This window comes from Chrysemys picta, chromosome 2, assembly GCF_011386835.1.
Source record: "Chrysemys picta bellii isolate R12L10 chromosome 2, ASM1138683v2, whole genome shotgun sequence".
NCBI lineage: Eukaryota > Metazoa > Chordata > Testudines > Emydidae > Chrysemys > Chrysemys picta.
In genome coordinates this window covers 122,327,890-122,354,128 of record NC_088792.1, presented here as the reverse complement: position 1 = coordinate 122,354,128, position 26,239 = coordinate 122,327,890, and the positions used below count along the sequence as shown (strand labels likewise).

Sequence of the window (26,239 nt, the reverse complement as noted above, 5' to 3'; positions counted from 1 at the left end):
CAATCACGAGGGTTAATAACTTACTTGTTTTAAAAATAAAATCTTAAAATCTGTAGAAACTGGTGGCTTAGGCCCCAACCAGTGGATTTTTCCAAATGGATTTTTCCAGTTCTGATTTTTTTAGTGGCAATATTAAATACATCTACTTCTTTTAACCAGGTTACTATTTCTTATCACATCAGGGAAACTGATAACCTTCAGAAAGTTGTAAATTAGATACAACTCTAGGATAGTATAGGCTGTTATCTTGTAATTTGAGTTCAGCTAGACTTTCTGCTATTTTTGAATTATTTTAGTAAAAAAGGAATCTGTCATTCTAATCAGTGTAACCATTTATTATTTCATACATTATAATAGACACGGAGAACTTGTAGTATAATGAAGTGCTTCAGATTACCGAAACTAGATGACTTGAATTTGGTTTGTTTCTCAAATTAAAAAGCTCCAAAAATGAATTCTGTTACATTTTTCTCTTAATATCATTCTGCAATCTGAGATACATGTGTAACAACATGTACTATGGTGTTCTGCTCTGTGTATGCCAGGCAAATGGAGGCCATGAAAACCATTTATATTTGAGAGGTACAGTGAATGAGGTCAATGTTAATGTAGCGAGCCCTGTGCACCATACAAAATTAGGGAAGGGAGGGGAGGATTTCTCATTTGAGAAACCAAATGTGATCATGTAATTTAATTCTCCTTTAATTCCACCACTCTATTACTCCAGTTTCATGTGGATAAAAACTAAAGGAATTAGAGCACTCTGGAGTAAGAGTGGAGAATCCTACTCTGTATCACAGTAAACAAGCACAAAAGGGCAGTCATTTCTTGGCTTTTGAGAGTTTAACTATGCAACATTTGCTGTCTCTTATTGTAGAGTGGAATTTTAGGTGAGTTTAAGAGTAAGAAATAAGAACTATTTTTCACTTCTTTCCTTGCTATATAAATACATTCTCTCTCTTCCAATCACCTTCACATTCATTTTTTTGGTAGCCTTCAGGATATCAAGCTATCTTTTCCTCCATTATTTTCTTTTCCTATCTCCTTTATACACTTTTTCCAGGTTTCTTCTGCTTTCTTTTCCCCATTTGCTACAATTTACTGTATACCTTCCTAACACTTATGCTCCCATCTTACAAACCTGTACTGCAAACATTCACTTGAGAAGGTACTTTCTGGCTTACAATGTGTTACTATGATTACGGCAGACATTGTTAGGTAGTGCTGTTATGCTAATCTTCCAAGTTTTGTTTCTTGGCATGTGAACAAGTTTAGTCTTAAATATTTGTTCACTTTTAGTTGTACAATGTTCTGGGTAGAGGGAGTCCTTCAGGAGAGTTTGTCTATGCTTTGGTTTTTTCAATCCATTCTTGAGGTAGAGATGCTCTCATGCAAATAGGAATTTGGTGTTGGGCTGAGTTTCCTAAAGTAATGGATTCCCTGGATCTTGTTTCAGGACTAGTATATGTGTGTAAATGAAATAATTTATACATAGATACACACACAGACTCCATTTCACTGCTTTCTCCTCCATTGGGAAGCCAACTTGGGAAGACATCTGTTAGTGCTTGGCTGAGGGGCAATGCGGGTCTTGGGACAAGTCACTGGTGTTCGAAGAAGAGCTCCACTAGTTTCAGTTGCTCCAAAATTATTTTATCAAAAGGTTCAGTTATATGAATATATTTCAGAATCTTGACAATTAATTGAGTTTTCTCGTCTCTTTACAGAATGTTGCACAGTTGCCATATGTAATGACTTACTTCATTATTTATAGGATGATAGAGCTGGGATAATGTACAGCATTATTTTTCAAGTCTATATTACAATTGTACAGCAGACTAGTCTGGAAATAACCCAATTATGTTGTGATCAATATTTCACAATTTAACAGTTACTTCAAATCTTCTATTACACAGGAGAATGCATTTTTCTTTGTCCTTCAAAGTGTTACTTGTGTTAGAATGATTATGCATATTTTAGTAAAGCTTGTGCTGATGTTTTAAATAAATATACTCATAGAATAAGATGTATACTTAATTCAGAATGGTTGTTTCTTTCGCTCATACAAAACTTTCAGAACTATTGTATTGTCTGTTACTCATGAGATTTGACATTCATGAAAAGAAATACTGCATCTCTCACCTGCAATTGTATGTCCTGTATAGTATTGGACATGCAGCCACTTTATTTTTAAAATGAAGTGCTTAAATAGTATAATGCAGAAGGTTAGTGGCCTCAGTGCAGTATTCTGAGGCTGAAAAAACTGCAGAAAGTTAGTTAATGTTAAATAGTATATTTTATGATAAATAAGGTGCGGTGAAGGTGGATAAAGAGGTTGCTTTGGTGGAAGGAATTCTGCCTTCATTGAAGTAGTTTCTCAAACTCTTAGGTCTCTACATAAAAATAGGCTGAAATTGTGAAAAGAGATTGCAAAGGACTGTATGTGTACAGACACACTACTTTTGCAGCTAAACCGTTTCCCCAGCACACATTTGCAAATGCACAAGCAGTTACATATAGCACTACACTTTTTTTTCTTGCATGGTCTTACCTTGATAGCATATGCATGTGAGATTCCTTCATAATAGGACACCTGCTCTGCAATATGGCTTCAAAATTTTCCATGACTTCACCAGCAACACCATAGAAGCCATCATGGCTCAGTTACAGATCCAGTACTGGCCAAAATTAGCAGAAAAATAATCCTGAATTTGGTTGCTTCTATGCCCATTGTACTGTGACCCAGCCAGTACTGAAGGATGCTTCCATTCGACTTTCACTACTGAGAAATAGTAGCAACCTGTCAGAGTTTTCAAGCATTTTGATATGCTCAGGATCAACTTCATCGTAGTAGTTTTTCTCTTGCACCATGTCTTTCTTCTACTCTGAAACAGTCAATGCAGTACAACTCCCTCAATGACAATTTCCTACAGTACAATGGTGATGGATCTAGAAAGACCTGTAAAGAAAAAAAATGCCTCACATGTTAGGCATCAGTTCAGCCTATGCTTGTGGATTTGACCTGTCTCATACCACTAAGTTGTGATCTTGGTAGATCTCATAAAATAAGCAGAAACTCTCCACCCCAGTAGATTCCTGAGGAAAGCCCAGCTGCTTCTGCAAATAGGTTAGTCATAATTCAGCCTGTGTCAGTTTTATCTCATTAACCTCAAAATCTCCCAGAAAAATTCTTCTCTTTTCCTATTTGTACACATGAGAAATTAAATAAAAAGTACCTTTTCTCTGAGTTAAATCAAGATAAAAATCAGGGTTTTTAATTAAAACTATGTCACACAACTTTAACTATGGGCCTCTATTTAGAAAGGAAACTTGGAGTTGATCTGATTTAATATAATCAGATAATGGAAAAAAGATCATTTTGTGGACTGGAACTGGGATTATCACTGTTGATTAAATATAGTTATTGAAGTATTTCCATTATAAGATCCAGTTTTCAGTCACTCTCACTCTCTCAAAAAGTTTGCCTTTTTGGCTGAAATTTTCCAGGCTTAGTCTCTGCTTAAAGATGGGTAGTTGTGGAAAGGCTAAACACAAGCAGTTCAGCCTTTTCTGAGTAGCAGGAGAATGAATACATATTTCTTCCCCTTATTCAATTATTTTAACTTTTTTTTAACAGTTGTAGTGCTGAAACAGCTGCCAATAGAAAATGTAAATGTGACCATGCAATCATTCTTATAATAAAAGTACCTTTTGATTATTCTGGTGGAAATGCGTTTACATTTGACTGGGTACAAGTAACACATGTACATGACTAACTTAACTACACAGTAGCCATCATTCAGCAAAGCACTTAGACATGTGCTTTAACTTTAACTATCTGAGTAGCTCTATTAAGTAAGGCCCTGATTCAGTCTTCGGGGAAATATGCAGGTGCTTAAAATTACAAATATGCTTACGTGCTTTCTGAATTAAGACCAATGTGAGGAGCAGAGCTGCCGCCATCATTGTACAGTTAAAGGTTTCAAACTGAAAATACACTTGCAGGAACCTCTCTCATTCACTATGCTTGGAAACAAATGTGTTAAAGTTGGATGCTGATCCTGGCAATTACAGGCCGGTAAGCCTAACTTCAGTACCAGGCAAATTGGTTGAAATTATAGTAAAGAACATAATTATTCAGACACATAGATTCACACGATTTGTTGGGAATGAGTCAACATGGCTTTTGTAAAGGGAAATCACGCCTCAACAATCTATTAGAATTCTTGGAGGGGTCAACAAACATGTGTACAAGTGTGAGCCAGTGGATATAGTCTACTTGGACTTTCAGAAAGCCTTAGACAAGGTCCCTTACCAAAGGCTTTTAAGCAAAGTAAGCAGTGATGGGATAAGAGGGAAGGTCATCTCATGGATAGATAACTGGTTAAAAGACAGAAAACAAAGGATAGGAATAAATGGTCAGTACTCAGAATGGAGAACTGACCATAGTGGTGTCCCCCAGGGATATGTACTGGGCCCAGTGCTGTTCAACATACTCATAAATAATCTGCAAGAAGGGGTAAACAGTGAGGTGCCAAAATGTGCAGATGTTACAAAATTACTCATGATAGTGAAGTCCAAGGCAGACAGCAGAGAGTTACAAAGGAATCTCACAGAACTGGTTGCCTGGGCAACAAAATGGCAGATGAAATTCAGTGTTGATAAATGCAAAGTAATGGACATTGGAAAACATAACCCCAACCATCAATACAAAATAATGGGGTCTTAATTCACCTCCAACTTGACAGGAAACTTGCCCATTCATGCTGGAGAAGGACCTGGACACAATGATCCAAATATTTGTCACATCAAGACAGAATAATTCATTGTATCTGAAGTTGACTGGGAAAATGATACACAGGCTTCAGCTGGTACAATATGTGGCTGTCCTCTTCCTCCATGGTTTATTCCATTGTGAATGCATCAAGCCCATGCTCCAGTCCCTCCATTGGCTCTCAGTCAGCTTCCAATACCAGTTTAAGGCCTTGATCCTTATCTTCTAATCTAAACAGTGAATGGATCAAGCCTAAACTGCATGAAAGACTGCATTCCAAACTTAGGTAATTGCATGCCTCTGTGCCAAAGCATGGCACTAAGCCCAAAGCTCATGAGAGATGGGCTCAAAGCATGCTTAGTTTAGAGGATGTGGTTATAGAACAAAGTTTCTAAGGAAATCTGCCAAATCCAAACTCTGAACATCTTTAGGAAATGCTGCAAAACCTTCCACTTCGATAAAGCCTGTTCAGCACATCAAGACTGACATGTACAACACTTAACCCCCTCCCTTCATCTTTCTCCTTTAAAAATAGAGCACCCACAAACTGGAAACAAAGAGGTTTCTATATACTGAAAGAAGAGAAAACTGCATGAAGCCCACCAGGGACCTTCCTATTGCTAGTTTATTATATATAAAAGGTGCTCAGGTACCATGGTGTTGGGTGGCGGTATAAAACCCTTACATAGATTTTAACTTCAAAAACAGACTCCAACGAGAGACTGCTGAGCTAGAATTGATATGCAAACTAGACACAATCAACTCCGGTTTGAATAAGGACTGGGAATGGCTGAGCCATTACAAACATTGAATCTATCTCCCCTTATAAGTATTCTCACACTTCTTAACTGTCTGTACTGGGCTAGCTTGATTATCACTTCAAAAGTTTTTTTTCTCTTAATTAATTGGCCTCTCAGAGTTGGTAAGACAACTCCCACCTGTTTATGCTCTCTGTATGTGTGTATATATATATCTCCTCAATATATGTTCCATTCTATATGCATCCGAAGAAGTGGGCTGTAGTCCACGAAAGCTTATGCTCTAATAAATTTGTTAGTCTCTAAGGTGCCACAAGTACTCCTGTTCTTCTTTTTGCGGATACAGACTAACACGGCTGCTACTCTGAAACCTTACACAGATTGTGGAAGAATAAACAAGGCAAATATCCAGGGGACAATGTCAGAATGCTTAATGCCATAAAATAAATTACATAGCAAAACCATGCAAATAGAGGTGAAATGGCCATATAATGTATGCCAAGTGGGGAGTGATAATTCCACAGATGAGTTTGTCTTTATCACCACCCATTGGGTTCGGGCTGTGAAAAGCAAAGAGAAAAAGTGGTTTGCACAACTAAAACTTCAAGCATCACCCGGGCAACCATCTCAGACATTCAAGTGTCAAATTAACAGTGGCTCTCTCTGCAACATAATGAGTTTAATTATTATTGCAAAATTGTATGGAATAAATCATCCAAGATATTGGAAAGCAACTCCAGGCTAAAATTCCACAATAGTCCATTAATGTACTCGCTGAGATACTGCACATTAAAATGTTCATAGATGGGCAAGTTCCACAAACTAGACTTTGAAATAATTGAAATGGCACCAATGATTCTGCTTTCAGAAGAAATAAGTTGAATGAGGGCTACAAGCAATTGGTGACGTATTGATATGTAAAGCTATGGACAGTTCCAGCATATGCCTTTAACAAAAAGGAAAAATGCTGGATGCATATGGGGATGTTTCTGGCACTCAGATGCCACAATGTAGGGTGACCTTATAAAAACCTAGATAGATTAGCCAGAGAGCTTGAATGATTTACTAGAGAATATCACTTGAAAATCAACCCTGAGGTGAAATCACTACTACCACCACCACCACACAAAGAAGCAGTTTCTTTGTAAAATGAACTAAAAAAATATTAATTACCTTGTGGAGATGGAAGACAAAGAAAATCACACATCCAACAGACTGGACTGGCAATATGGCAATTATAATTAAAAAAAGGCAACATATATATATATGTAGAGAGAGAGACTCCCCACTACTGAATGACGCTCTAAAATGCTCCCACGATCCTTTACTAAAAACTGAAGAGATACTGCTAAGAATCACAAAGGCAAAAGTCTTTTCAGTTTTAGATGTCCAAAAGCACTAATACTCGTAAGTAATAATAAAGAGAGCAGTTATTTGTTTGACCTTCTGGGCGCTTTTTGACAGTGGTATGTGGCTATCAATGACATTTGGCATTTTTCAGGTGCCAGAACAGTGACATCAACATGATATTCTAGAAGGATTTGGGGGGGCTGATGATATCTTAGTGTATGACTGTGGAGGTGATTTCCAAGATATGAAAGATGATTGTGATTGTAATATTGTAGTACAATGAACAATAAGGCATCTCAAGTGATTCTTCAAGTGAATATATACATGGGACTGTTCTGGGACCTGGATATATAGAGATATACATACATACATCTTGGACACTTTTTGACAGGAGAGGACTAAAACCTAGACCATAGAAAGGTCCGAGGAATTTTTGACATGCCCCATTGGAAAAATGTGTAAGATGTACAGTGCTTTTTAGGGATCGTTAATTATGTGCTCCTGCCTCATCTCTCCCCAGTCAGTGAACCTTTTAGGAGATTGGCCAGTACAGATGCTTGAGGGTGCTGAGAATCTCAACTGCATGATGCTCTCAAACAGATCCAAAAGATAGTGAATAACCATCCACTCTTGAAATATTATTTTGTGAAACAACTTATAGCTGTAGCCATTTAATGTGATGCCAGTGCATGTAGAATGAGATCAAGTGTTGTTATAAAATAGTCAGCTAGTAGTTCTGGGAAACTAACTCAAGCAGAGTAAAGCTATGCTTATTGGAAGAAAGAATGCCTAGCTCTTGTTTTTGCATGCACCATTTGATCAGTATTTTATAGGACATGACCATGTCCACGTGGAACACAACCCTTTGGAATCAATCTTCAAAAAGTCTTTGTATCAGCTCCAAGGTATCTTCAAGAATGATAATGAAAATTCAAATTATTGTTTGGATATACAGTACAAAAAGGAGCATCTGATGTTCATTTCAGACTTTTCCTTCAAAGCAGAGGTGCTACAAAAGACAGTGACTACCAAGACCCATGATCATAAAATCTTCAGCATAAATCTAAAAGACAAATTTTATCAGGAACTTTAACACATCAATTGAGCAGAATTTCTTTGTGTGATATGTAAATAGTTTCTGCAGCTGTAGAGACATACTCAAAACAGATACTGTACTTCAAGCAATCAGAACAGTCATCAGGAAGAAAGTGATGCCACTCAGTATTTGTAAATACTGGAGATAGTATACAGAGAACTGAGAATACAAAATGGTGTTCTCTGGAAAGACAGTAGAGTCATAACACCTAAAGACACATGACCTCAAATGCTACCCTGTGTACACTCTAGCCACATGGATTCTGAAGCATATCTACACATGACCCAAGATATTCTCTAGTTCAGTGGGTCTCAACCAGAGGTCCGGGGGCCCCTGGGGGACTGCGAGCAGGCTTCTGGAGGTCCGCCAAGCAAGGCCAGCATTAGACTCGCTGGGGTCAGGACAGAAAGGCAAAGCTCCATGGCATGGGACTGAAGCTGGGGGCCGTGAGCCCTGCCACCTGGGGTTGAAGCTGAAACCTGAGCAATGTAGCTTCGTGGGGGCCCCTGTGGAATAGGGCCACAGACAATTGCTCAGCTTGCTACCTCTTAACACCAGACCTGGCTTTTATATGCAGAAAACCAGTTATTGTGGCACAGATGGGTGGTGGAGTTTTTATAGCATATTTGGGGGTGGCCTCAGAAAGAAAAAGGTTGAGAACCCCTGCTCTAGGGCCCTAATCATTAGCAGTCATTTCAAAGACGTCACATGTCAGTGCAGTATTTGCAATAAACCCATAGCAAATTAACAAAGGGAGCCACTCATGGTGCAGGAAATATCCAATCAACAATGGAGCAAGCTAGGCATGGATGTCTGTACAATGGGAAATTGAGAATACCTTGTAATGATTGAGTATTCAGAAATATATCCCTTATGCACAACACCAGAAACCTCTATCACTGAATGCTACAAATCTCAGTTTGTACACCATCAAATTCAAATCTTTTATTACACATAATGGACCTTGGTTTGCCTGTAGGCAATTTACACAGTTTATAGCACCTGCAGAATTTAAACATCATATGTCCTCTCCACATCAGTGTAATGGCAAAGCAGAAGTACCTGTCAAGATTGTCAAGAAACTTTAAAAAAAAAGGACATTCCAGATATTAAAGAACCAAAGAAAGCATTACTAGATTGGAGAAAAACACCAATAATAGACAACGCTAGCAGTCCAGTATAGCTCATGTTACACAGATTCTTCTGCATACAGCAAATAAACTTTGAAGCCAGCAGTATTTGTAAAAGTGACAGGACAAAGTAATCAGCAGCAACAGCAAATCAAATGCTACTATGATATAAGTAGTAAAGAGTTCATAGAAGTTCAGATAAGACAATTAGTAAGAGTACAACCTGCATCTAATGCCAGAGATAAGAGATGGAGGGCAGGAAGTGGATATTTATGCAAAGAGTAGCATAACTGGTTCCTAATCGTACCAAGGAACTGCCTTAAGTGCAGATTCAAATGAGACACAACATGCAACTACAGACACAGAAGCTTAATGTGAAAATGGTGATGACTGAAAAAATATTCTCTTACAGGTGATCAAGATAAAGTGATAAAGGAATGGCAGAATATCTATTAGCAAAGAAATCTCCTTTTAATGAATATCATCAGAAATAAGAAACACATAATAAAGCCACATGAAGTGCAAGAGTAGCAAAATTGCCTTGTAATTTCAAAATTTTATGGCTTATTAAAATAATTTAATTGCATTATAAAGAGAGATAGTGAGAGCTCTGATTTATGTTTGTTCTGTATGTAGATAGATGGATAATATAAAGAGCACAATCTACTAGTATAAAATGTGTAATTGTTCATAAGTTTGTAGGCCTCGTAAAGTTGTTACATATATATATATAAATAGTTGATACATAGAATGCCAGTAGATGGGACTCAAGATTATGTAGCATAGCTCCTGAGTTTTTTTAGGACCAATATAACTTCTTGTTTTGTACTGCAGATGGCTTCCCCTAGCAGTTCTTCACATCTTCTTTTAACATGTTGTGAGAAGTAAAATAGTTTTTACTGCTCTAATTCCTTGTTGGTGACCAGAGGCACTGACCAGCACCTAGTGACAGAGACATAGGGCCAGGATATATATATGTGTATAGGACAGCTCTACCCCCCACAACTATAATTTCCTAAGAACAATAAAGTAGCAATTGTCCTCAAGCTATGACCCAAGTATGTCCCCTCACATAGATACAGATGGAGGGGAGAGTGGCAGTGACTATACGGGGAGATCTCTTACTGGATCCTTACTAACCTTCAGGAGTTGGCAAAGGTGATGTGAGAATATCTAGCAGCAGAGAAATCTCTTGAGGGCAAACTATATGTGAAGGAAGGGAATCAAAATAAAAGTACATGAAACAGAAGAGGTGTTGCCTAGTAATTTAAAAAACTATATAGTTCATTGAAATTACTCAATTTCTATTATAGGAAGAAAGTGTGTGTTCTCGCTCTCTCTGTCATTAATTGACAATTTGCCAGTAGATGGTACTCAAGAATAGGTAGCATAATTCCTGGGGTTTGTAGGACCAATAATACTAGTTGTTGTTCACTGCAAATGACTTCAGTTGAGCAGCTCTTCACATCACCTCCTAACAGCAGGAGCTAAAGGAGATAATGCTCTTGCACTAATGCTGGCAACCTGGTTTTTGTGTGTTAGAAGGTAGGGAAAATCATTCTGCATGTATTAGGTCTGGAATAAGCTGTTTGGAAAGTGGAGCTTTTTCAGTAGAAATTTTTGACTTTTCATTGAAAAACCAAAAACTGAAAATTTTAAGACAAAAAAGAATAAGTGGATGTAAAAGAATTAGAAGGAACAAGGGAGAAAGGACAGGGGAAAACGTCGCAGGAAGCACACAGATGCATAGACTAGCCATGTGCATAATCTACATTCATCCTTTGTCAGTCTCTTTTCCATCTCTGGGTATGTCTACATAGCAAAGAAAAACTCACAGCTGGCCTATCTTAGCCGACTTGGGCTCGCAGGGCTCGGGCTTCACTTCGCTGTTTCATTGCTGTGTAGACGTCTGGTCTCGTCCTGGAGCCCGACTCTAGGACCCTGTCTGAGCCTGGAAATCTACATAGCAATGAAACAGCTCTGTGAACCCGAGTAGGCTGGCATGGGCAGCTGCTGATTTTTCTTTGCTGTGTAGACATACCCTTTGATTTTATTCATCTTTCACTTTTTGTTTTACTGCTTTCTTTTACAATTTGCTCACCCCAGGACTGAAGCTGTATTGCTCCTTTTGGAGAGGATTCAGCAGCCAGACCCATTGGTGGAAAGGAGGGAGGAATTGTCAACATTCAGACCATTTTCCCCTTTTCATTTGCATACAAAGTATGATGCCTGACACCAAGGAAGTTGCCAAGGTGGATCAGCCATTGGTGTTAGCAGTGAGGCTGTAGAGTCTTTTCACAGTAAGGATGGGCGTGGGAGAAACACATGTGACTTTAATGTACTGTATAGCAAAAGGTTGGCCTTTTACTGTAACTCTTTTACTGTGTGAGGGTAACTGGATAGAGCCACACTTAAAAATATATAAATGTCTGACCCTTAGAAATTGTAAGTGATATCTGCAACATATACTGTGACTAAATGGGAAAGATCATGAAAGTTCTGGGCATGAGTGAAGAGAGGTGAATGAGAGAGCAGAGAAGCAGAGGAATTGTACAGAAGCATATCTGAGGTCAGAGTTTCAATGGACACCATATCAAGAATACAGAATTCGGAATCTAGTATTGGTCCAGGGGGCATTATGTAGAAAGGAACTGCAGGAAGGCAGCATGTGTTTTGTGTTAAAAAAAAAAACAAAATTGGGATTAGAACAAATTAAAGTTTTGTGCATTCATTCTGCTGCTGACTTGCATGCAGTCTGAATTTCAAGACATGCAATACAATTATCTGCTACAGATGTGTTTAAATTTGTAGTCAATGTTATCTCATGTTGGTTATCCCTTAGCACCTTCACAGCCTTAGTAATATTGACTTCAAAATAAAAAAAAGTATAGCAGAAAAATACAAAAGAAATAGAAGCATTTTGAAAGTACTTTGTGAGTAGAAATCTAACACTGCATGTGCTTGTTGCACTTGTCCTCAGATAAAAGACACAAACAAAAGCCAAATGCAATTGGCAAACAAAGTAGTTGTTTTGAGCTGCATTATGCTTCCCATTATGGGCCTTGTAAGTGAATATTCTGCATTAAACCACTGGGTGAAGCTTTGATTTTAAATAAGCATTCCATTGTTTGATCAAATCTTAAAATTATATTGACTGAAACATCATTTTCAATATTTGAGTCAAGTCCTGCTCCCCTTATGGATGGTAGCACTGCCTACTGTTTTGGTTGCCTAACTCTTCCCTTTATGAGACCCTGTTTTCCATTGCTTGTAACTTTGCCAAACTTTAAGTACTCAAATTGAAATTTTCCATGGTGGGTGCCAGCCTCAAGTTTCCTTTAAAAAAAAAAAAAAAAAATTCATCCAAAATAGTTCATTCAGTTCTGAGAACAAGGCTAGGGAAAAAAATACATTGTTTTGCCCATGTTAATAAATTCTGGCAGGCTTATCTTTGAAACTGAAATTCAGCAGAGGGGTAGCCTTTGCGTCAGGTGTGTGCCTTTTGCCAACCCTGTGAAAAATCACTAAATTTGGCCAAGTTAGAAGCCTTTGAAAAATCGTAATTCACCCATGCTTAGTAGAGACTTTTTAGATTTTAGCAGCTGAATTCCCTAAAGATTCTGCCTACACTGGGCATGCTCCCACCTGGGTTGATCAGGACTATCCTGGCAATTGCAGCTTTGGGCTGTTGTGGGCTGTGCTGGGTACAGTCATCTGAACTGAGAGCAGGGAGCGTGTTTCGTCTGTGCTCTCAGTGACCTCCCCTCATAGGCACAGACAGCATGGAGGAGGAAGCCATCTGATTCAAATGCAGACGGGATAAGAGCCAGACCTACATGAAATCAGGAGAAATAGATTGGGACACAAAGCCAGGGAGATGGGGTGTGTGTGTGTGTGAAACTGCACTGAGAGTGATTGGGCAAGGAGTCTGGGACTGAGAGCGAAGGAGGGAAATGGGGATGGGGGAAGATTAGGGCCAGGGGGTTACAGAAGACTGAGATTGGACAAGGAGCCTGGATGGAGTTCAGAACTATCTGGACAAGGAAACTGAGACTAGAAGCCTGTGGGATAGGGGAAGGGAGATCAATGGGGAAGGGGGATTAATCTGATGAGGGTGCAGGGGAAGGATTAGGACTGCCTGGGCAACGAGACTGAGACAATGAGTTTGGGAGGACACTTAACAAATGGCATATACTGAAATTAGACAAAGATCTTGGGAACAGAGTTTGGGACTGGGAGCCAATGAGGCTGGGGAACATGGATTGGGGGTACTAGAGACTAGAGTGGTGGAGGGCAAAAGATTGGACAAGGACCCAAGAGAGGGGGATCTGGGACTGTCTGGGGCAAGGAACTAGAAAGTTAGAAGGGGGAAAATGGATGGACTAGGAGCTGAGGAGTGGGGTACACTGAGACTAGGAATAGGGATACTAGGAGTGAGACTAGGTTTTGTTGGGCAAGGAGACTGGGATTGGGATGAAAAGACTAAGGAATGGAGACTGGGACTGGCTGGGTGAGGAGTATGGGATTTGGGACTAGGAACCAGGGGTGAGGAGGAGACAGGAAAGGGACAGGTGTTCAGAAGGGGTCAGGCTTTGGGGGAATGAGCAAAAAGAGATTGTGCCCACTAGAGTACACTCCCCGCGGGAGCCTGGAATGGAACCCAAGACTCCTTGGTGTCTCACCATTCCTCGGCTGTCACCATATATCTGTGATGCCCACTAGCAAAGTGTGTGTCTCTTCCCCCTCTGGTGCTTGTCCACATTGATGATGACCACCTACTATTGCTATAAGTTTCTCCATTAGCTCAACTAGCAGAAGTCTGTGTGGTGGATTTAAAGGTTCCAACCCTGTCGGTGACCCATGTGTGTGTCAGTGTGATGCCACATGATGGATTTTCTGGGGTGTGTGTGTTTCAGTTTGTTTTTTTAAAAACCTAGAAAATTACTCGCAAAAATCTGTGTTAAAATAATGTTATTAAGGTTCCAAAGAAAAGCACTCAAAAGTTAGAAAATGCCTGAAGTAAGCTTGTCTGTGCAATTTTAGTTCAGCCTGTACATTATGATGTAGTCTTTAATTATATGATCACACAATACTGGCCCTTCCACATTTTTCATTCTTTGCATAGTCACATTTAAAACATTTGTTAAATACAGTCGATTCAGTTCTGGTCTCACTTACACCACTGCAATGTTATTAGCTTCCAGGGAGCGACTGTTGTTTTATCTTGATGTTAATTAATTCAAAGTCAGACCCCATGATTTGAAAGAAAACTAGAAAAGATTATCTTCAAGATCATTTGCAGGATCAGGGCCCGAGAAACCAGCTTCAGGATTTGGCTATAATTTATAAATTTGACCAGTTGTATTATAGATGATGTAACAGAGGACCCTCTGTTTTCCATCAAAATTTTATTAGCTGGATACTGTAGGGATTGGGATATATACCCGAAAGAGACAAAGTTCTGATGTAGCTGTTGTGGCAAGAAAGGGGGACCAATTACTGAGATTTTCTTCTAAAAGGCTGGAGAGAACTAGGTAATTGACAAGATTTTCTCTCACGGAAAATGACCTGGAAAGGAGAAGGGGTTTTTAAACTACACCTGACAAGTGACTAGTACTACAGTTAATTTCTGACTAGTAGACAGGTATATAATAGTCCATATATTTTTTGTTGTTGTCAGTTTGTGATTAGATGCTCCAAGGCAGTATTGTTGTTATTGTTGTGTTAGCCTAGGCACTTAACTCACAAGCACTTCTGTTGGTACCCAAACTTCAGACTGATTTTTACAGTCATCCCAAGTCTCCCTGCAGCAATGACAATGTTATCCCACTAATTAGATACACTGACTTTGTTCACTATTCAACCAAATAATAGTACTTAGTATTCAGCCTGTGCTGAATGAAAATGCATGGATACTTCTGATGCAGTAAGACAACAGGATATTTTAAAAACTGAATAATTTTTTACTGTTACTGACTCTTCATATATAATACATCTCAAATATTTCAAAATTCCACTCATGTTCAATCTGATAGAATACAATAGAGTTCAATAGAGGTGGAATAAATCAACATATCTGATACCTAGCAGAAAATACAAAAGGAGTCCCTGTTACAAATATGATGGATACAGACACAACATTTATAAAGTGGATAAAATAATCTCAGGATATCTGTATCTCTCTGAGCCACAGATTATATGTCGGCTTGTTGGGGAGGATTACTGAGCTCTGTCCAGGAACTAAATCACTAGCGGGTAATTACTGAAGAACTTGGGATTGGTAAGCAACTCCAGAAAAGTATGACCTCATAAGATTGAATCAATATATGCAAACTGACAATGTTCAAGAGACCCAGGAGACAAAGAAATAACTTGTGCTATAAAGAGTCAACTAGATCTGACTGGATGCCTGTGTGGAATTTTGATCCAACAAACTGGCATGAAGTTTTAACCAAGAGGGCAAACTCTGCTGAAGGGTTTGAAGGACTGGAACCTGACAGGGCCTCCATAGAAAAGATGAGGGACTTCTGGTAAGCGTAAGTATGCATTTAGACCTTTTATTGTTATATTAGGGTTACCATATTTTGTGCCTCCAAATGGAGGACACTCCCCGGGGCCCTGGCCCCGCCCACGCCCCCACCCCAACTCCGCCCCCTCCCAAAGTCTCCACCCCCTCCCCTGCTTCCCGCGAACATTTGAGTCGCGGGAAGCCTGTAGCAGGTAAGGGGGAGTGTGGGGGGAGGAGGTGCGGCCCAGGCTGGCCCCCGGCGGCTCCAGCCTGGGTCGGCTCGGGCCCTGGGGTGCCAGCCCCGGCCGACCACCCCCGGCGGCCCGGCGCACCCCCCGGCTCGGCGACCCCGCGACCCCGGACCGGCTCCCTGACCCCATGGGCCCGGACCGGCTCCCGGCCCCGCGGGCCCGGCTCCCCGACCCCGGACCGGCTCCCCGACCCCGCAGGCCCGGCTCCCCGACCCCGGCCCGGCTCCCGGCTCGGCTCCCGGCTCCCCGACCCCGGCTCCAGGCTCGGCTCCCCGACCCCGGCCCGGCTCCCGACCCCGCGGGCCCGGCCCGGACCCCGGCCAGGCACCGCGCCCCCGGATCCCCGCCCGGACCCGCGCCCAGCCCGGCCCGGCGCTGCGACCCTGGCCCGGCCTGGCCCCCGGCCCTGAACCGCGCGCCCGGCCCGGCTCCCGGCCCGGCACCAAGCCCCCGGCCCCGCACCGGCCCCGGCCCCGCACCGGCGACCCCAGACAAAGAGGCCCCGGCCGAGCCCTCCCGATTTTCCCGGACATGCACGGCTTTTGGGGATTTCCCCCCGGACGGGGATTTGAGCCCCCAAAAGCCGGACATGTCCGGGAAAATCCGGACGTATGGTAACCCTAGTTATATGTTTTCTCTGTAGTGCTTTATACTACAATAAATATACTGTGCTCTGTGTAACACATAGTTGTCTCTGGTAAACCACTGTCCAAGCCCTTAGGAGAGAGCAATACTGCAGGATCTGAGCTAAGATCAGACCTGCTGGGACAATCATAGTGAATTGCAAGCAGGTTGCAGCCTAAATCCCTGGTCTGGACAGAGGACATGGGTCCTGGCCCAGAGAGAGATGATGGCTAGACGCCTGAAATGACATCCCTTGAGCAGACCACGGACATGGTTGGAGGTGCATTTACTCCCAATACTACAAAAATGTTGTACATACTTTTTTATACATTTGAATTTATAAAATTATCTGTAGGTACCCACCATAGGCTCTGAGTAGTCATAACACACAAAATGATTGCTTAGAAGTGTAAACTTCCTCAGACAAGCACTCTCCTTAAAAGTCTGAGGCAAGAGAAAAGGTTTTGTTTAGTGCCTGGGTGGTTAAAAAGTCTGGACTGTAGCAGACTAGTCATGTAAGAGCCTGTTCCAAGGACCCAGAGCAGGGGATGTCCTGCCAGTAGAGCCGATTGGAAAGTCAATCTTTTCAGGAATTCTTTGAAACTGTTTACTGTTCTTACTGCTGTATGGCTTTTTTAGAATCCCCCAAGATATCATCATCAATTTGGGATTCAGAAAATTTCAACCAGCTCTACCTGGCAGCACCTACTTCTCTTAGAGCTAATCTATACACAGTTCTTGTACTAGTTTAACTGTTTTGCTCTAGAAACAGTTATAAGTATAACCCCTCATGGGGATGCCATTATACCTCTGTATGTGTTCTGAAATAAGCAATACCAGTGAACAATTTTATACTGATATTCCTGCCTTCTTCTTTGAGAGCTGTCACTGTGGGTGCTCCACTCCAGGTGTTGGTGTGCCCCTGCACCTTCGCTTGGAGATTTCTACAGCAGTTCACCCACACAGGCCGCTCATGCGTGGTGCCTGCCTTGCACGCCAACTGTGTCTCAACAGCACACGTGCGCGGCCGGGCTCCTCAGTTCCTTCTCTACCATCCCTGGCCTGAGACGGAGCTCAGCAGACTCACTTAAAAACTTCTTCGCTTTTAGCTAGTCTAGTTAGTTTTACACGGTTTTACCCTGTATTTAGTCAGATAAGTTTTATTTTTCCTTTCCCAACCCCTCCAAAAACCCTCCCCAAAACACAGTTTTTCTTCCTTCCCATTTTTTCCTGTCAGTTAGTTAGACACTTCATAATATGCCTGGTTCACCAGGTTTTAAGAGCTGCACTATGTGCAGAGATGCCATCTCTATTTCAGAAGGCCACTCTCAAGGTGTTTGCTGCTTGGGAGAGTCCCATGTCCCCCAGAAATGTATCCACTGCAGTAAGTTAAAAGCCAGGGCATGAAAAGACAGACCTCAGGCTCAAGTTAATATTAATGGAGAAGTCCCTGGGACCTGCCTCTGACCCAAGTGCGGACTCCTCATCGAGATGAAGCCTTCCTAGGTCAGCAAAATATTTAAAAAAAAAAACAAAAAACTACCACCTACTTTGCCTCACAGAGACCTACTGTTTCCCAAACGATCTCCAAGCAGGTCTGTCTCCTCGGTGCCGACCACTCTGCAGCTCAGCACAGATGAAGCGCCAGGCACTTCCGGCACCACACATACCCTGGCTGCTTCAGAGGCACACCGTTCCGGTGCCAAGGCTTCACACTTAAAGTTGACTGCCTCTTCTCAGGTGGTACCGAGCAGCATCATGAAAGACCCGGTGCCGACTCAACTGAGCCCGCCCATGTCACAGCCTAGTGCGGCTGCTACCACGGCACCGGCACCTCAAGGAACTATGCCTGCCCGTGCAGCACAGCAGCATTCAGCACTGCCTGACCCCACGGCACTGCAATTGCAGCTAACAGAATGTTCTCCGACTGCCAACACCGTGGTGCTGCAGTTTGTTCATTTGAGGAATTTGCTGGTATCACTGACCCTACAGTCTCCCCTGCTTGGTACTGATCTCTCACCAGCCCTCTCAACTTGGCCCCAGTAGTTATCTCCTATTCCTTCTCACTTCTCTAGTGATGAGTATGATGATGTTCAGGGAGGTTTTTCACCATAGCATTCCTCCCAATTCCAGACCCCAGTCAGCATGGGACACAGGAGATCAAGGTCCTCATATAAGGACCTACCACCCTGATATGCATACCCATGGATGGGAGCACCCATGCCATTCCCCAGACAGTGGCATTACTGGGGCCCATGGGGATCATACAGGTGACCGATACAGCCCCAGAAGAGGTGACAACACATCTCCTCTTGAACCTGTGCATACATCTGTGACTGAACTACAGGAACAACCCACAGTGCTGCACACAGAAGCGGCACCTGACACCTCTCCGAACAATATTACCCATCATCTGCACCAGATGAGGCTATTATGCCCCCAACTCCAACAACAGTGGAATATTTTTTTAAATTTCAGGATCTCTTTAAAAGAGTGGCTAACAAATTTAAGATTACCCTGGAGGAAGTAGCTGAAAATCAGTATGACATCCTGCAACCTTCCAGTGCATCTAAGATTGCCCTCCCTATTAATGCAGCCATTATGGACCCTGCCAAGAATATGTGGCAAACACCGGCCACTTTGTTCTGGGCTCACAGCACTACCAGTACAGAGTTCTGCCGTTTGGCCTCTCAACAGCTCCCCACGTCTTTTCCAAAATTCTTGTGGTGGCGATGGCTCACCTAAGGAAAAAAGGAGTCATAATTTTTCCTTACCGGAACGATTGTCTCCTCAAAGTGTGGACTCTCAAGGAGGCCGTTCGATCCACACAGATGACCGTTGACTGTTTCAAGGGACTTGGCCTACAAATAAATGAAAACAAATCCACATTGACTCCTACTCAATGACTGGAGTTCACAGGTGCACACCTCAACTCCTTAATGGGACTCACATCTCTCCCACTTGACAGATTCAACACCATAAGATCGCTAAGTTGAGGAACAGCCCTCAGGTCACTTTCTGAGACTGCCTACAACTTCTAGGCCATATGGCCTCTTGTACTTTTGTGGTCAGAAACGCACACCTCTACATGCAGTGCTTCCCAGGCTGGATGACCACTGTCTACAGACCAAATGTACACAGTCTAAACAGACTTCTATCCATGCCTACCATGTCAAGGACTCACTCATATGGTGGACCCTTCCACACAATCTCTGCTCCAGAGTCCCATTCCTACAGGACTCCCCCTCCATTATAATTACTACAGATGCATCCCTCACTGGCTTGGGTGGGGGCACATATGGCGCATCATACCACTCAGGGACTTTGGTCCCCTACCGAAGCTTCCTTACACATAAAGTTCTAGAACTCTGAGCGGTCCACAACACTTGCCTCCAATTCCTCCCCTTCATCAAAAACCAAAACATCAAGATCATGACCGACAACATTGCCTGAATGTTTTATATAAACAGACAAGAAGGAGCTCGATCCTACTCTCTTTGCACTGAAGCTATGAAGTTTTGGAATTGGTGTCTCCAACACAATATCCAGATTTCAGCTTCTTACCTACCCGGTTCTTTAAACACCACCGTGGACAAGCTCTGCAGAGCATTCCCCCTAGATCACGAATGGGAGATAAATGAGACTATCCTACACAACATATTCAAAATATGGGGCTTCCCAAAACTCGACCTTTTTGCAACCGCAACCAACAAGAAGTGTCCGGAATTGTGCTTCAGAGCAGGCCTAGGAAAACACTTTATGATCCAATGGAGTGACAAATTATTGTACGCATTCCCCCTAATACCACTTCTATACAGAGTGTTGCTCAAAATACGGACGGATTGTGCCAGGGTCATACTAATAGCCCCTACGTGGCCCAAGCAGGCATGGTACTCTTTTCTTACCAGGATGTCGATTTGCCTGCCAATTCCGCTGCCCCGCCTTCCAAACCGATTATCACAGCAAAGTGGTCGACTACACCACCCCACCCTACCCATGCTACACCTCAAAGCATGGCTCCTTAATGATTCTTCAATGAGGAACTAGACTGCTCTGACCAAGTACAAAGGGTACTTTTACACAGCAGAACACATTCCACACGTACCACCTATCTTCATAAGGGGATGAGATTCACGCACTGGTGCTCTGACAAACAAGCCACTCCTACTTCCGCGCCTCTTCTATTAATACTCGACTACCTTTTAGAACTTAAACTATCTGGACTCTCCATCAGTTCCATCAAAGTCCATCTAGCTGCAATTACAGTGTTCCACCACAAGACTGGAGAAACCACTATTTTTTCTCATTCCATCACAAAGTGCTTTCTCAAAGGCAGTCCCTTTACCCAGACATTAAACCACCCACTCCACCTTGGGACCTTCACTTAGTTCTAACATGCTTGACGCAACAACCATTTGAACCACTAGCAACCATTTGAACCGCTCCTGCACCTATCCATGAAAACTGTGTTTTTAATGTCAGTTACCTCTGCCAGATGTGCAGGAGAAATCAGAGCGCTCATGGCAGATCCACCATACACTATATTTTTTAAGGACAAAGTTACCCTCCGACTGTACCCCAAATTTCTTCCCAAGATGTGTTCATCTTTTCACATCAACAAACCTATCCACTTACCTACCTTTTTCCCTAAGCTGCATGCAAACACTTTTGAGTCAACGATGCACACACTAGATGTACGCAGAGCTTTGTCTTTTTACTTGGACAGGACCAAACCCTTTAGGAATTCCCTGAAACTCTGTTTCCATTGCGGAATGCTCCAGAGTTACAGCCATCTCTAATCGGAGACTTTCCAATTGGATAGCGGGTTGCATTCGCCTTTGTTATCAATGACTCCTCCAACTTCTATCAGAGCACACTCCATCAGATCCCTGTCAACATCTATGGCTTTCCTACATAACGTTCCCCTTGCAGATATTTGCAAGGCTGCCACTTGAGCTTCCAAACACACCTTTGCAAAACACTATGCTCTTACCCAAGGACCCCTAACTGATACTTGTATGGGCAGGGCTGTATGATCCACAGCTTTCTTACCAGAGCCGAAGTCCCCTACCTCCTTAAGAGACACTGCTTTTTAGTCCCTGGCGTGGAGCACCCATAGGGACACTCATCTTGAAAAACATCAGTTATTGCACAGGTGAATAAACTCCTCTTCCTACTGATATAGTTAAACCCTACATTGATTTAACTATATCAGTTTCGGAACCTGCATAGTTAAATTGGTAAAAGAACTTTGTGAAACAAGCCCTTATATCAAAAGGGGGTCCAACTCTATTACCTCTGCTTAACAGTGGTAGTAAGTCACCAGATTGTGTGTTTAGCAGGTGCTGAGCCATCAAGAGCTTCATAAGTTAAAAACAACCTGAAACCCACCCAGCAGTTTATAAGAAGCCAGTGTGATCTTGAATCACTGTTCAGTGTGCTCCCAAAATGCAACTCTACTTAGCTCAGAATGCTGTGGCCTATTAGCTTCAGCTTCTGAAATGGTTTCAAGGGGTAGCCCCATACAATGCATTACAGCAATCTAATCTTGAGATGACAGGCACTGATAACTGTTGCAAGGTCAGTATTGGAAAGGTTCCACACTTTTTGGCTGATGCAGATGGAAGGTGCGGGGAAATAAGCATGCTTGGTCATGGCCATTACCTAGCCATGTAGGACCAACATGAAATCTAAGAACCCCAGGCTACATGCCTATTTTACAAACTCTGGTCACACTCCCTCAATTGGAGTGTGCACATAAGTTCAACTTTTCTGGCTACTTTCCCTGCCCATTGTTATCTCTCTTCTTTGGATTAAATCATTGCTGGCTGGCTCGAATTCAAACCAACTGAAGTTAATGTAGACCCTGTTCTGCCTTGTCCTGGTCAGGTGCCATGGAAACGTACAGCTCGGTGTTGTCTGTGAAAGCTGCATTCAGGAAGCTCTTTGCAGTGCTTAACAACAATAGCTTTAAATTAAATAAATGGAGATATCCTATCTCCTAGAACTGGAAGGGACCTTGAAAAGTCATCAAGTCCAGCCCCCTGCCTTCACTAGCAGGACCAAGTACTGATTTTGCCCCAGATCCCTAAGTGGCCCCCTCAAAGACTGAACTCACAACCCTGAGTTTAGCAGGCCAATGCTCAAACCACTGAGCTATCCCCTGCCCCCTTTAAATCCCAGCTTTATCGAACCTGCAGTTGGTATGAGAAACTGTGTGGTAGGAGTCATTTGGATCTTCATTTGAGAATGATTGTTCCTTGATTATTCTTAGGAAATGGAAGTTGTAGCAATGCTTTTGTACTGTTACTGTGTCTTTAGTGCTACTGTTGCATACACATTCCGGCCCTGCCATCCCTTGTCTGAGTCATTCGTAGAGCTGGTCAGGAATTTTTCACCAAATTGTTTTGTTGTTTGTTTTTGTCAAAAATTGCTACGTTGTCAAAACCAAAACTATTGACAAAGCCGGGTCAGGGTCAATGAATTTCCAGATTGAAAAAATATCAAAGAAAAAAGTTTCAACATTATTGAAATGTCTCACTTTGACATTTTTGAAACAAAAAATTCCAGTTTTCCAGTTCAAAATGAATTTTCACTTTGAAATTTAAGCTAAATTGACCGAAAAGGGTTAAAAATGTTAAAATCTAAATGAAACAATTCAAAATTATAAAAATGCAACATTTTGATTGACCCCCCAAAACCAGGTTTTCAGTTTGAGAATGTTTTTTAGATTTCAGCTTTTTACCCTGTTTTGAGACAGGTAAAAATGTCAAAGTCTCAGAAATATTCATTGGATAAAAAAACTGTTTTGTGCCTGGCTCTAGACCAGCATTTCTCAAATGCAGCCATTGTGGCCGCACACCACCACCAGGGGCTTTTCTTGTGGCCAAAATCTCCTGAGATGTGTTTCGGGTGAGGAGGGAGCAGCCCCTCCCTTTCCCTGTTGTTCCTGGATGCACCGGCTTGGTGTTGGCTGCTGTTGCTGCAAGCAGGGGTTGGGCTCTGTCCCCCCTCTGGAGACAGCTGGGCACAATGCTGGAGGAGCAGGCAGCTGGTGAGTTCCCCACCTTCCCAGGGATGGTGGGGCTCAGGCTTTGGGCTTCAGCCTAGGGTTGTGGGACAGCAGGCTCTGGCTGCAGGACTTCTGGCTCCCACTGCATGGCAGAGGGCCCCGGGCTCTGTCCATGCAAAACTGGGCTCCGTCCCCATCCCCAGCCATGGGGCTTCGGGCTCTGGCCCCCCACTGCCTCCATCAGCCCCCACAATTCCATCACCGCTGGCCCCTGCTGCCTACCCGACCCCATATCCAGGGCTTAATTTGTCCCTAGGCTTGCTGGGGCTTAGTAAATCTTGTATGTTTGTTTACTGCTAGCTAGTAAGTCTGCTGTGAAAGGTGATATTAACAAACATACAAGTATCACTTTTCACAGCAGACTTACTAGCTAGCAATAAGCAAGTTACAATGATTTGGATGTGTAAATGTGCATATTTATTTGTTTTTCCTAAAGCTAATTAAGTATTTTAGGAAAAACCATGAGAGCAGCCACCAGCAAGAGTTGATGGCCCCACTCTGAGGCCACCAAAAATGTTGTCCCAGGATCCCCTGCTCTAGACATTAGATGTTGGTTGTACTCTGACTGGCTGTCATATCTGGAGTTCAGGGAGTTCTTTAGTACCTCTGTCATAGTAGTATTTGGCATGCTTTTGCCAGTGTTTAATTTGTTCTATCACCTTTTCCATTACTGTGGGTTTAAAATGTGTATTTGCTGTAGTCTGTGTGAGGTATGACATGGTGCTACACTGGACTGTTTACCAACAAAAGGCACAGTTGATTTCTCCAGTACAGTTCATTTAGTTGCTGATCCCAGTTTGCCTTTGTAGTAGTTTCTTGACAGCTGCATATGCTTTAACATTAGACTGGCTGTAATGTGCGCAGGATGTGGGCAATAATACGTTCACTAGATTTGGGCAAAATTTTTCAGCCAAAACTTTTTCACTAAAAGAAAATATGTGCAGATTCGTGTCAACCAAAACATTTCAGTTTTTTGTTCAATTTACCAAATTTAAAAAAAAAAAAACATATCCAAAAAGTTTCATTTCAGCATTTTTGAAATTAAACATTTTGATGTTTTGGTTCAAAACAACTATTCATTTCAAAATGTACTTCAGTTTTATTTTTAAAAAATTAAAAGGTGTAAAATACCTCAAAGTCAAAACATTTCACAAGGCAAATCTGGAAAAAAAATTGTTTCAGGGTGAACAAAACATTTTGTTAACTCAAAACAATTTTTCCCTGACTTTGCTGAAAAAAAATTGATTTGGATCAACCTCAAACAGTTTTTAAAATATATTTTTCAGAATAACCAGCAAACCAAATTCACGCAGTTCTAATGTTCCCATTCTGCTGAAACTGGGCAGATTTCTGACAAGCAAACTGAGGGCCATTATCTGTAATGATAGTGCCTGAAATTCCATTCTTGGGAAATGGAACTCTGCAGCATTCAGTGTTCTTGTTTGTATAAGATAATTGAAATAGAGACCATCCTAGACCTATATACTATTTCTACACTATAAATATTGCTGTGTCAGAACACTGTAACAGCACAGTTGTCTCCCAGGATGGTTAAAGGATGGTTCTCTTTTGCAGTGTAGGTGAAAATCTAGTTGAATCCTTGAACTCTGCTGAACCTTAATGGTCCCATAATGGGGTGTGTGTGTGTATTTCTTAAAAATTAAGTGGGAAAAGCACAGCAGTGAGTCCCTGCTGTATTTACTGTCTTGTGAATAAGACAGGGAACAGACTGTTCAGTTCTTCATGGACAACCCTTTGAAATTAGATTGTGTCCTTACTCATAAGACAGGCATTAATTACTTCTGTCCATCTGCTACTAAAAATGTCTTAAATATGTGGTATGTAGCAGATGGCTGACTCACCAGTGCGGCATCTCCTGCTGGTTGTCCAGGAATTAGCTCTTTCAGCCCTAGAGCGACCTCTATGGGCCAGTGTCTTGCCCTCTGTTACCTACCCCTCTGCAGTCCCTTTATCTCCACCACATATAGGCCCCACATTCCTCCTGGACCACAGTGCCCCTTACCCAGGGTACCCCACTCCCCCTGAGCCATTTTTGACCCACTGCCAGTCTTCATCTAGCCCCTTTACTCAGGGACAAACTGCAGTCTGGAATAGCCATTCATCACTGGCTAGGGGGTTGGACCTGCTGCCTTTTCCTGCAGCCCAGGTACCTCCTTAGGCCTTCCTGTCAGGCCTCAGCCTGGGAGGTCACCAGGCCTGAACTCCCCAGCACTGCTCTATCAAAGGTACCCTGTGCTCCCAGGCAGCCAGGTCCTTCCTACCCCAAGGCTGGAGTGAGACTGCCTGCCTCCTAGCTCACAGCCCTTTTTATACCAGCCCTACCGGGCCTGGATTGGCTGCTACCTGACTTCCCCTGATTGGCTCCTCAGGGCAGCTCTTTCCCAGAGCTGGTTTTAACACCTTTCTCTCCAGAGTGGGGTGCTCGCCCCGCTACAGGTATTTGAAAATTTGTCAGATATATGTTTACTTTAAGTCTTGGAACTTATTTTCCTCTGCTGAACTCAGTACTCATACTGATTACATTGCTGGGGATTTTGTTTGGTTTCAAAGCTTGAAAGAAAAGTCCTGTCTCAGTGTGCCCGAAAGCACCACTGTATTGATACCCTACACACAGTTGTAATAATCTTTGTACACAATTTGCCTTGTGAGGTATCA

At 42.3% G+C, this 26,239-nt stretch overlaps 1 protein-coding gene and 1 long non-coding RNA gene across 4 annotated transcripts in view; one reads left to right on the top strand and one right to left on the bottom strand.

Moving 5' to 3' along the window:
• The window catches only part of GABBR2 (gamma-aminobutyric acid type B receptor subunit 2), an 877,787-nt gene that overhangs the window by 73,494 nt on the left and 778,054 nt on the right, over nt 1-26,239 (top strand). The gene's annotated exons all lie outside the window — the stretch shown is intronic.
• Nucleotides 1,571-26,239, bottom strand: LOC135981468 (uncharacterized). Its single transcript, XR_010598495.1, has 3 exons — nt 25,426-26,239; nt 19,266-19,352; nt 1,571-2,959 (listed from the first exon to the last, which is right to left on the bottom strand). It is a non-coding gene; the product is annotated as an uncharacterized LOC135981468 (long non-coding RNA).